This window comes from Hirundo rustica, chromosome 8, assembly GCF_015227805.2.
Source record: "Hirundo rustica isolate bHirRus1 chromosome 8, bHirRus1.pri.v3, whole genome shotgun sequence".
NCBI lineage: Eukaryota > Metazoa > Chordata > Aves > Passeriformes > Hirundinidae > Hirundo > Hirundo rustica.
The window spans coordinates 8,990,249-9,002,690 of record NC_053457.1 but is presented as its reverse complement, the minus strand read 5'-3'; the positions used below and the strand labels follow the sequence as shown (position 1 = coordinate 9,002,690).

Here is a 12,442-nt window from a genome sequence, read left to right as displayed (position 1 = left end):
GTCCAATAAGACAAACCAAAGGTAACTTGTATAAGGAATACTTATTAACATGAAATATTTTGTTCTTACTAATGGTTCTGACATAATATTAAGTGAGAGGATTACAAATTCATACAGCAAGTCTGTCACAGGAATTATCTCTTCCCAAAAGGAACTCCTCTGAAGAGCAGATGTACTCAGACTGGAATGGCCTTTGAACGCCTAAAGCAGATGGAAAATGTCTCTTGCAGGTTTTGCTCACCAAAAGACTGATATTCCTAATAATGAAGAGCTCACAAAGAGAAAGGGAAGAGGTATCTTTCTCATTGCCACCACCCACAAAAGAGGAAAAGCAAAGACAGTTTTCTGGAAAAAATAAATTCTGAAATTCTGTATCAAATATTTTTTTAAAGCAACCAGCAGACATTTGAGACTTCCAAAATTTAATGCAAATGCTGATCATGTTACTTCCCTCCTTACTCTAAAGACTAATTACTTTCAAGCCCCACTACTAGTTTTCTTCCCTTTGTTTTATCCCTTTGGTCCTTTTCATTTTGTGCCTAGAAGCTGTCACTTCCTTGAAAGGCAAGTTAAAAACTAAACTATCTGGAAATAGTAAATTAGGTTGAATCACAGCCAAAGTAAATTCTATTAATAAAACCATTTTCAAATATCTGGCAAGTTTATAGATATAGATGAAAAGAGATGTAAAAAGCTTGCAGAAGGTCTGTAAGAACCAGTGTAATACTATAACTGGGATCGCTTAACCTCTATCAAAACTAACACTGCTATACAGCTTGTGGTAACTGAAACTAAAGCACATGCTAAGTCACACTGATTTTAATTTTGTTTATGTATGTGGTAGATTAAGGCATAACTACCTTTAACAGTCCTTTTGTTGTCCAGAAAAGTAAATAACATTATGCTAATCTCACTAATGAACACATAGCCTTGCTAAATAAGTGAAAAGTCAAGAACATTCAATTCCTACAGGTCTGACCAGAGTCCACTGTGTTAGGGTAAGGCACACACTGCTAAAAGCAAAACTCTGGGGTGTGTTCGCAGTTCTCAGAGCTCCAGCTCCTGAACACATGGTAAATCCCATAATAGTAGACATTAGAGGGGTTGGGCTCTTTCAGAAGTTTGTATAGGAAGAGAAGAATAACTTTATATAGGATTGTACACACTGATCTATCAGTGTAGAAGATGTCATCCTAGGGGTTGGAGTCCTGCTGGAAAAAATTGAGTGTAACTGGAAGAAATTAACAGTAAGATAGCCTCCTAATATTACACTCATTACTATTTAAATGGTGTTCTGTGAAAGCTTGATAGTTCAAGCAATAGTTCATTTACCCAGCTTATGCTGTTCTTGTTCCACTATAAATATTGCCTTGGTGATGAAGTATTTCTTTTGTCACCTTTTTCACCTTACTCTGTTCTTCTCACACCAATCTTTCTTTTTCTTCTCACACTTCATTCCTTTCTTTTCTCCCAAGTTGTGTCTGTCATTCATTCCATTCTCTTACTTATCCTTTTTTTGATTTCCCCATCCTTCAGTCTTCAAATAAGAACAATTTTATGGGAAAATGCAAAAGCACAAAAGTAAGCTCTTTTTCTTAACAGGGAACCATATCTACAGCAAATTATTGTGGGATTGTTATTGCTTGGAACAACTCTGAGTTCCACATTGGCCAGTCCCACTCTAATTCTGTGTCCAAGAGTTCTTTGCACATCCAGCAGTCTAACAAATACACAGACTTTTTAAAACAAGACCTTTAAAAAGCTTTCACTCAAATATTTGGTGCAGACTTGGGGGCATTTTTTTTAGTTAGTGAAGGAAGCCTCCCTTTGAGGAGGATGACATTACTTAATGAAAAGATGGAAGCAAGGAAATGTGCCTTTCCCCCAATGGAAGAAAGGCTCACTACTGCATGTCACTGCATATAATTCACTAGTTAAATTAATAAAATTTGGAAAAGCCTATGCTTATTCTAAATAATAATCGACAGTTTAAAAGAAGTCCGTGACCTGTACTATCAGAATATCACTATATAGAATCAATTTTATAGATACAGTTGTTCTATTAAATAGACATTGACCTGGTTATTTGTTCATTAGTTCAAGAACAGCATAAATCTGGTTTTAGAAGTTAGAAAACGAGGTCAGGAGTACTTTCTTTAAAACAATAGCATTAAGGTGAGTTCGGCAAACTACTTTAGAATTTGTTTTGCAACCTAATGCAGTCTATTGAACCCTAAACAATGAAACAAGGTTTTGTTCCTTCATTTGATTACATTGTTCCAGCTAACGCAATCACAGAAAGATTAACTACCTTCTGAGATAAGACACAGGCTCCAGCCAGAGGCAGCTGCTAAAGTTCCATATCTGCTTCACAGGCAATTAACTGTGTCTTAGCAAGCAGGGTCTTACACAGGAGGGATGGGCAACAGCTTGCTGTACGTGAAGGAAGAGGGCTAATTTTGATGGCTTTAGGTACAGTTTCATTTGAATAATTACTGATTTTTCTTTACATGAAAGTATTGACAAGGCAATACCTTTACTTACAACCTATTTTATCACACGACAAAACTATAGGGCCATTTTTCCATCTCTTCTGCAGCAGGATACCCAGTATGTATTTGTTACATTATAGGATTTTTTTTTTTTTTTTTTTTAGTGAAATGGTAACTCCAAGAAAGACTTCCTGATATAATAGAGGAAAGCATGTTTTAGCAAAGAGCTCAAGTCTTTAGAAGGACTTCTTTCTTAGTTATCAGTTGCGATGAAAGACACAAAAGAAAAATGTTTCTCAAACTTCTCTCCCTTGTTTCTGCTTTAGTAGTAATGTTTAATAGAGTCTCAGTTGTACACCACTTTATTCTCCTACTACCATTTGGTCTAAGCAAGTCTCAGTGCTTGAAAAGCAAGCTAAACCTTGACTTTTCCGCTGTGCCTGAATATGATTAAGTTATATTATCGATCAGATTCTGATTAATCGCTACATAGATCACTAGTATATTCAATTTTAAGAGAAGCCTTTACTCTTTTTGTTACTTCAGGCTACATGCTCTAGTGTGGCTGAAAATTGTTCAAGTATTATGAAAAAATATTGTATTGTTTTTCTAGCCATCTTATCAATTTGACTATAGCAGGAGGAAAAAGCAGCAGGAAAACAACTTCTTAGATATTGGAGAAAAGATTCTGAGAGCAATGATCAGGAGAGCTAGAACAAAGTATCTGAAACATAAACCATCCATGAGGAACTCACTTTGTAAGGAAGCTCCTCACCTGGGAGCTGCAGAAGTGAATAGTCTGGGGCATTAGAGAAAGACTGAGAACTATTGCTATAAATCACAGCAAACATCAAATTCCTGCTCATAACATACTACAGAACTGGCCAATTTCACATGCAAATTTTAATGAGCAAAACCAGCAGCAGTTAGTCTGTCAAGGATCCTGGGGCACTGTCACAAGACTAGAGCCATACAAGAGAGACCAGTTAATGAAAAATTAAGTTTGAACATGAAGAGCCTTTCCTAGACAGGCCTTTGTTGCAAGAACAACTTTAGCTTAAACAGTAGAAATAATTCTCAGCTGTGTCTGCCAGAAGCAATTTTTACATGTAAAAAGTCAACACAAGATAACATATATCAGAGATTCCTACTTAGAATTATAAATTGAGAAGGCTTGTACACACTTCATGACTCCTATTACCTTCATCTCAACCCTGAAATTCAGAATTGTTGACTAACTCAGTGAAAGCTTACTTCTCCCAGTCTTGGAAAGTTGAAGCATCAAAGGAAATGCTGAGAATTTTGGTTTGGTGCATACCAGGAATAATGAAATTGTTTATTTACTTATCACTTAATATCAAATGCCCTTGCTTTAAGCTCTTACAGAATTAATATTCTATCTCTAGGGAAACAATTAACATCAATTTGTATTGCACATAAGAATCACTGCAGTTTATACAACAGTGATCTCTAACACAAACCAGAGCTTGACAGATATAAATAGAAGAATGCTCTGCTAATATATTATTAAAAGAATTGAATATGAGGCTTTAAATGAAAATTGACTTAGTACATCTAAAAAAAGCTGACTACAATAGTCTGAACTACTTTTCAAAGTTCTCTAGGAGGAAGGATTACAGGATGAAGGTCTTTTCACATAAAATGTTTTTAGACAGGATTCACCAATAGAAGTGTAATTGAATTAAGCCCATTCATAAAAGCCTTATCAAGTTAATACTACTCATTTACAAATGTAAAAGAACAGAAGGAATACTCAAAAATACGATTTTCAGTGAGCCCTATATGAGAAAACACTGAAGGCCAGCACTGGAAACCAGACACAGCAGCACAACCAGAACACAGACCTCCACCAGCCAGGGTCCAGCCCCACTTACCTGAGAAACTGCCAGGTCAAGAGAGAGCAGCTGGGAGTCCCAATCCTTAGGCACACTCCCATGGACAATGTTGGGAAATAACTACAGAATATGACTTGCTAAGGATAATAAGGGCAAGACAACTCGGGGAGCAGCTTTACAGTCAAGTTGAGAAACCAGAGCTAAAGACCAAAAAGACCCAGGACACAGCAGGGCTAGAGCTGCTGCCCAGCAGCATTCCTGCAGAGAAAAAAGAGAAGAGTATCCAGGGCTGAGCTAAATAGGGCTCCTCATCAGGAGGGGTGGCAGCAGATGAGACTGGTCAGGGCAATTAGGGCCTGTTAGCTCACACCAGGTTCTTGTGAAAACACTCTTGCTCCCCTGAAAGCAGCTGGTTTGCTCACATTTATAGCTCGTTTTTTACCTTTTCTTGCCATACTCACCAAGGTAAAAAGTAAAAAAGAAGGCATCTTTTTCAAGATTGCAGTATGATCACACGAGTTTAAATTAGATCCCCAAGTGTTTCTCATCCTGCTTTTAAATTCACAGTGGTTTCTCTTTAAGTTCCTGATGTGGATAATACTCAAGTGATTTTCAGCCTCTCCTTTGCTCTCTTTAACTTGGACTTTAACAAGCTGTCAGATCAGATAGGCATGAGGCTGTTCATGCTTCCCCTTCATTTTATCAACAGAGCAAAAGAATGCTCTGAATCAAGGAGAGAACAGAGGACATGTCAACACCGTACAATAAGCACCAAGCAGAGGTGATAGTTGGGGTGGTGGAAGCAGAATGGAGATGTCACTGTAACACTTCCTTCCCATCAAGTTGCTGCTGTTGAGCAGTACTTTTCAGTAGTGTTAACTGTTCTAATTGTGGTGCTGCACTTTCTTCCATGCCTTCTTTTACCACTTTTAGCTTCTCTGCATGGCAAAATAGCATATGGTATAGGGAGCTAAAAATAATAACAACACAGGAAAATATACGGGGATAATGGTCAAGAATCTGCACCACCTTGTAGTCTGGGATGCCCTGATGTTAGGTACACAAAGATCCCTGATGTCGGGAAGGTACACATGTACCGTGTTCTGCAAGGCACTTTGGGATATTATTTAAAATAGCAGTTGGAGGGAAAGAGAACTGGCCACATGGATTCAAAGCTGATAGTGTGGGGCTCCTGCTGTTTACAGAACAGTAAACCAAATTGATGCAAGTGAGCATAGGCAAAGGAAAATGTTTTGAGCTGTCACAAGGCTATGAGGAATGTGATCACATGCTGTGTAGGCACAAGTCATGTGCAGAGCCGGCTGTGCCAATAATCACTTGAAAATTAAATTGTAAGAGCAATGGGGCCTGTGATATCTGTTTGAGACACTGTATTTCCTCAAATATTTCCTAGGTCTGTACAAATGCAGCATTTGCTTGGCTGAGAATTCTCTGAAGATTTGTGTTGCATTTTTTTTTTTCCTGCTTAAGATGAATGAAAATGTGTCAGCCCTGAGTGACAGGGCCTTAATGACCCTAATTGACCTCATCTGAGACTCCCACCCACACACTCAGCCTATTGGCCCAGGAGTGCTACTTAAACTCAGGTCTGAGGCTACGTGGCTTTTTTTGACTATGTTTCTATGTGATGTGCTCTTTCTTCTAAGTGCTGCTGCTGGTAGTGCTTCATAGCTTGCAGAAGTTTTTTTGCTTTTTCTCATACTGTTCTTTGGGCTGTCCCTGCAGTTTGTTATTTATGTAATATGTTGTCATATTGCATCTTAAAGGTATGGTTCTTCCTTCCTGTGTAATGAGCTAATTTAGAGAAACTGAAAATGAAGCACAGTAAAAATAATACAGGAAGCTGATTGAGGCTAAATAAAAGTGCTGGTAATGCTCTGTTTTGGCCTCTTTAGGTATGTCCACTAAATTACCTGTAGTTTTCTTCCTAGTTGCTCTGCAGTCAGAGGAGTTTTGGCTCTTTTTGCTGTTTCAGAAAGCAATTATAAGGTAATTACTTTAGTGAGGATTTCTACTTTATTTGGTGTTTGCTATAGCTGCTGTTGTTGAATCCCAGGAGTATAATAATGGTAGAATAATCTGTATGGCACTGGATTGTTCTGTGGGCATTTTAACTTTGTCTTATCTTAAAAGTGTGTGAAGATAAAAGGTTTGTTATGGTGCACTATGGGCCAAACTGCAACTCCAGTGTGACCACTCTGGTTGTATTGGTCAAGTCCTACTACAGTTCATGAGGAAGGCTTGCTATGCCAGATGCTCTTCTCATAAAGGGAAGCAATAACATTCCCTTTTCCCCAGTGCAGCACTTCTCACCACAGAATGAGCTCTTTTGAGTGGGAAGCTGTAAAATCTGCAAGGGGCAAGATGTTTCTGTTCTAAGAGTGTCAAGAAAGGGGGTTTTGTCCCCTCTAAAACCACACAGAAGAAAAAAAAAAAAAGTAGGAAGAAATAAGTAACACCTCTTCCTTGTAGCTCAGAAGTTGGACATGAATTAAGAATCATGTAAAGCTATTCAGAAAGTCTATACCAAAAATAGAGGCTGCCAGCTTTGTCTAGAAGGCCTGCCTGTCCTTGCTTGCACAGAAAGCTACGTTATTCTGGAAAGAAAGATGGAAATTCTTTCTGCATTATGGCTGCTACTAAAGAGGAAGTCAGGAGTAAATTGTGTGTTTGTGGGTGTGAATTTGCTGAGGGATGACCCTGCTGGACGTAGAACTACAGCTCCTGGTTATAAGTGCCTGGAGGGCTCTGAGGCTGCAGCAGGACAGGTGGGGACTATGGCAGCAGAAGTTGCCTCAACAGCATGATTATGTAAAGCAGACCCGATGTTTATGGCATCGGGAGCCTATTTTCTAACCATCTTAGATAATAATGCTGGACATCATAGGTGTTGTTAGAGACAATATTTAAAGTGATTTGGTCAACCCTATCTGACTACCAGATATTCAAGAAAAGGCAAGGAAGGAAAATTATATCCTCTTAGTGAGACATAAGAATTTGATTTTATTGTAGGACTAATGTATCAAGTATGTTTCTCCTCCATCAATATGGAGGAGCACCCTCCCATTAGGCAGGAAAATTACTTTTCCCTCCCTTACTTCTGCAGTTTTAATAGCCTTCTTCTTACGAGTTGTCTGCAGTTTGTTGTTAAATCACTTTTGCCTGGCAAGATGCTGATTTTTTTTCAACAATGTTTTATGTGCTTTTTTTATATGATGTGTAATCTGTCATGGAGCCATGGACATAGGAATTAATGTTCAACCTAAATCACCATTTTTTCCAGTACGTCAGGCTAGTGTTTCTCAAAGGATATTCCTTTGCACTCAGTCTTTGTACTGTTCTCTGCCTTCCTTAGTGCCTTTCTTCAACCCTTTAAAGGCCTTGGTGTTTACCTTGGGCCACAGTCTGTGAATGATCTCCTCACCTGCTCTCAGAAAGCTTTAAATTCTGCTTCTGTGGTCCCTGGTGTGACACCAACAGCCCTTGGCAGAGCAGGACCTGGCTTCTCTTCTCATGCTTTCAGTCCCCAATGCTCTGTGTGAGTTAATGTCTCATGCTCTGTCATGACTGCATCAGAAGGACCAGACCTGCTCCCACAGGGAAAAAGTCATACACAGGAGAGATGCAGCTTCTTTGTCTGGTAGGACTTTAGGTTGCTGTGTTGAAGGTTTTTCTCAAGGAGTATAAAAGATAAACAATAAAACACCTGAGAAGGAATGATGACTTGGCTATTAACTTTGGCTAGGAGCTTTTTTTTTAAAGTGTTTGGGACTTAAAAGCTTTGGAACTGAAGCTAAAAGCAAGTCTCTTGTTTTCATAGCTTTTTAAATCTGAATGAAGAAAGTTTGTGTGTGTAGAAAAACCTTTAGATCTATGTCTATCTTAAGTGGTCCCTAATTACTGATGCATTGTAAGCTATCCATTGTAAGTAAATATTAAATAGGCATAGGCTTTTGCATAAGGGTGGACACTTGCAAACAGTGGAAGGGGTAATACTCTGGCCCATCAAGTCCTGTTTACTGGGCAGCTCTTAGGTACACTTGTATAACAAGCAGAGCCATTCAAACCTACTCAACAGAAATCATTCTCACTGATATTTGGGGCTGTTATGGATTTATGACAGGACCTACATGGACGTTTTCCAAGCCACAAGTTATATAACAGAAGAGGTTGGGAGCAAGCAGTGGATTTAGATATTCAGAGTCAGTATGACACAATGCACTGTTAATAAGTAATTGACTGTATATGCAGCTCTCTACAAGAAGATTAACTGTGCTCTCTTTTGAAACATAATTACTTGAGTGAACTCCTCTCCTGAAAGAAAAATCAAATATTTGTGGGAGTCTTCTGGAGGTGAAAAAAATCCCTTTTTTAGATGAACATGGGAATGTATTGTTATGAAATGTATATTTTTTTTGTTAAGTGTAAAGTAATGTTTGAGTAAGTTGCAGATATGTGGTGATGAATCCCTGAGGATTGTTGGCTGTTAAGAAAGTGTAAGTTTGATTCAAATTACTGGCTTGTATGAAGCAAAGAAATCTGATAGTGTGGGCTGTGTGGTGCTGTGCATTGGGCCAGTCTTTTGCTGCTGTGTGAGGACTAATAAAGCCTTTAGTCTAGTTTATTTATTCATTCATGTTTGTGCTCGCTTCCCTTTAAAGAAACTAAACCCCGGTACCTTAGAAAAACCTAAACTTTCTGCAGATTTAGCCAAGAGCACAGTTATATCTAGCTGGATCAAAGCTAAATACAGTGATGGAGACATAGCCTGAGTGCTTTTGTGTGCCATCAGTTCTGCTCTTCAACATGTCAGGGAAGCCAAGGTGGGAAATACAGGGGAATTAGGAAAGGAAGAGAACAAATGTGGTAAAGAGAGATGGATGTGGAATGCCAGAGGCACAGGGAGCAGATGAGGCAGACCGAGTGAAGAATGGTGATGGGAAAGATTGCATGCTTTCTTTTTGTGTAAGAGTGATGGAGAAGTGTGTGGTTTGCCACTTTTCACTCCCTGTCTCCAGGATGGTTACAGCTGTGACCGTGCAGGAGGACTGACACTCAGCAAGATGCTCTGTGTCCTGTCTCCTATAGCTGCCACCTGGCCAGGATTAGTATGCTTGGCTGACCTGGAAGTCTGCAGACCATGTCTGCAGTTGCTGTATTTGATAACTGGAGCTCTCGAACCAGTGCAACTGCAGATGGACTCTGTCACACAGACAGTCTGAGGAATGTCTGTGCCAGTGGTACACTGAAGCCTTAAGTGAGACCACCTAATATCAGAGTGACAATCCTACCCCACGCCAAGTCCCTGGAGTCTCTGCTTCCTAGGTGCAGGTTACATCTTTTGTAGTAAGTGACTGGCTATTAGCCAGCCAGGTCTGACAGAAGGAACAATAGATCTCCTGTGGTTAAAGTACAGCAGCTACAGAATTTCCTCAACCAAGCAAAACCAGGAGTATGCCTTACACGGTTCTCTGCGGGACTACATCACCTTCATGGTCAAATTGTCGGAATTTTGAAAAGGCAAACCATTGCACATTGAAAGGTGAGCATAGATGGGTAACCATCACATGTTGCTCTGGACTTGCTGCTTTCATCAGTGTTTCTGTCTCTGGGAGTCTCTTTGCACTATGCGAGAGCTGCAAGTTAACTCAATGTCACACTGTATTGTGTCGTGTGATGTGTTGGCAAACTGCAGCGGAGTGGGACCAACCATGCCAATAGTGAAACGGTTCCCAGTGAAGTTCTATTTGCATTCCTTGTAAAGTGCTACTGCAGCTTCTGCAGGAGTCAATTTCCTTTCTATTTTTGTATCATTTTCCAAGTCTGTAGTTAATATTGACTGACGGGGCCAGCTGAGAATCTCGGGATTTCCTATTACAGATAATTAAGGAAAATACTAATTCATGCACAGACAGATGCCTGGTTGTAAATTGCACTGCATGAATATCTTTGCCTTCACTGCTAATTCTGTTTCTTAGTGATGACTGAATCTGACTCATTGTGGAAGGTGCTAGGGGCATGCAGCAGGTTTCCAGACAGGAGATGTGTAAAGGAAGCTGCAGAGAAGCTTGATCTTATGTTTTCTGAAGTGTTGCTTTTATGGGCCAGTTGTCTGAATTGTTCTGTACCTAAGATATATGAGAGCTTGTATTTTATGCTTTCTTAATGGAGCTTGAAGAAGGACCTGGGAGAGGGAACTGTCTTCATCAATGACTTTTCCAGTTCACCTTATTTATTTCCAAACTGGTGTTTGGTTTTATTTTAGGCTAAATTTAAGCTTCCTGTTTTGTTCAAAAGAGAGATTGCTGTCAGGGAGCAGTAATAATAGACTGTTCTGCAACATAGGTGAGCCAGAAGCTGAGGATGACAGCAAGGCAGGTGTGGAAAGTGGCCTCACCAATCCCACAGGACTAGTGCAGGAAGAGCAGAGAAACCCAGTGGCAGCCACAGCCATTGTGAGACAAGTCTGGAGTGTTGAGTTGTGTCAGGATCTAATGAGAAAGATGAGTTGGGGTCCAGAACAGCAGGGCATGTTAATTGTCAGCATAAACGTGTAACCAATACTTGAACAAGCGAGTAGCTGCTGATAGAAGTCAAAGCTGTCCTCTTCAACATCTTGTGGAATAGATCTGTTTCCTGGGAGACTGGCTGCTTATCTTGTCAGTGAAAAGATCTGATAGTAATCCCTGTTCTCTAGGATGGAATGTGCTGAAATCTCCTGAGTCATAACTTGCCAACAAGCAGAATGGTAAATGTTGTTTGTAACATGTCTAAGTACAATGAAACATGAGCAGAGGGAAAGGAGATCTGTACTTGTCTTGCACCTTCTCAAGTGTCTCCTGCAGAGACCAGGTTTGCTGGAGCCACACCAGTTTGCTCCATCTGCCCACACTGGGTACCAGCAGCAGGGACATTCTGGCAGTTCTGCCTTTTCCAGTCTTCTACCTGATGAAGAGAGAGTTTGCAGTGTGCAGGCTCAGGCAACAAACACCTACAGTACAGGTGTGGATCCCAACTGAGTTAGGAGAGCTGTTGCTTTGGTGAGGGGCTTCCTGTTGGAAACAGTCTAAACCTTGTCTGTCATCAAGGAAACACACGAGTATGGCCTGGAGCAGATCAGAGCTTACCCTTCAGCACTTTGTCCAGATGAATTTTGAAGTTCTGTTCTTTTAATATCCAAGTTACCAATCTGAGGGCACATTGGGTGAATCAATGCTGCTAGCAGGCATGCTTAACACTTACTTCCTTGTGCTGGGGAACAAAATACAGATTAGATTCCTGGAGTTCAGCATGAAAGATGGGAAATCAGTAGAAATAAACAGGACATAAGTTTAATACAATATGAATGTGCTTGGTTGAGGTTGCTGAGTGTCCTTAAAGACAGGGATATGGCAAAGCTCAGTAACTGGGTTTTGACAGACTCTATTGCAGTATTTTTCCTTCTAGCTCTGTTGTGGCTCTACTTTTACCTAATTTTATAAGTCCATATTTCAGCATAGTTAACTCTTACTATGGTCATTGATATCTATTCAGTAAACTGCTTTTTATGAAGCTTTGCTTCCAGTATTCTTAACCCCTAAATGCTGGGGCTTGCTATTAACTAGTGACAAAACAAAGGCAATCCATGCATCTCCAAATTGCTACTAATTCCCTCTATCCTCTTCCTTGGAATACTGCAAAAACAATGTCTAGCCATGCACAGTTATACTATTGATCTGAACAACTCAGTGAGTGCTAAAACTTGTATTTTCTAACCATGCACTGCAGCCATCCTAACCTACAGTAATAAGGTATTCTGTGGGCTTTAGTTTAGGCTCTTTAATATTAGAGAGCTGAAGTTGAAGTATTTTAATGTATAGGTATTAGTGTGTGTGTACATAATGTCAGTTTGAAAAACCATATAATCACTTGGCACTTACTAGCATATGGAGTATATCATAGAATTATAAAATATTCCTGCTGAGAAGGGGCCTCAGGAGGTCTCTCATCTAGCCTCCCACTCAAAGTAGGGTCAGCTCTGAGGTCAGACCAGATTGTTCAGGGCTTTATCCAGGTAGGTTTGGAAACCTTCAA

General features: G+C 39.9%; 2 protein-coding genes across 17 annotated transcripts in view; one reads left to right on the top strand and one right to left on the bottom strand.

Moving 5' to 3' along the window:
- OPN4 (opsin 4) overlaps positions 1 to 4,597 on the bottom strand; it is a 40,997-nt gene extending 36,400 nt beyond the window's left edge. For all 16 annotated transcript variants that reach the window (XM_040070610.2, XM_040070626.2, XM_040070616.2 and 13 more), the window contains exon 1: positions 4,388 to 4,597. The gene's annotated coding sequence lies outside the window, so the exon portion shown is untranslated. The remainder of the gene's footprint in view (positions 1 to 4,387) is intronic.
- Positions 1 to 12,442, top strand: part of WAPL (WAPL cohesin release factor) — a 126,817-nt gene that overhangs the window by 41,565 nt on the left and 72,810 nt on the right. The gene's annotated exons all lie outside the window — the stretch shown is intronic.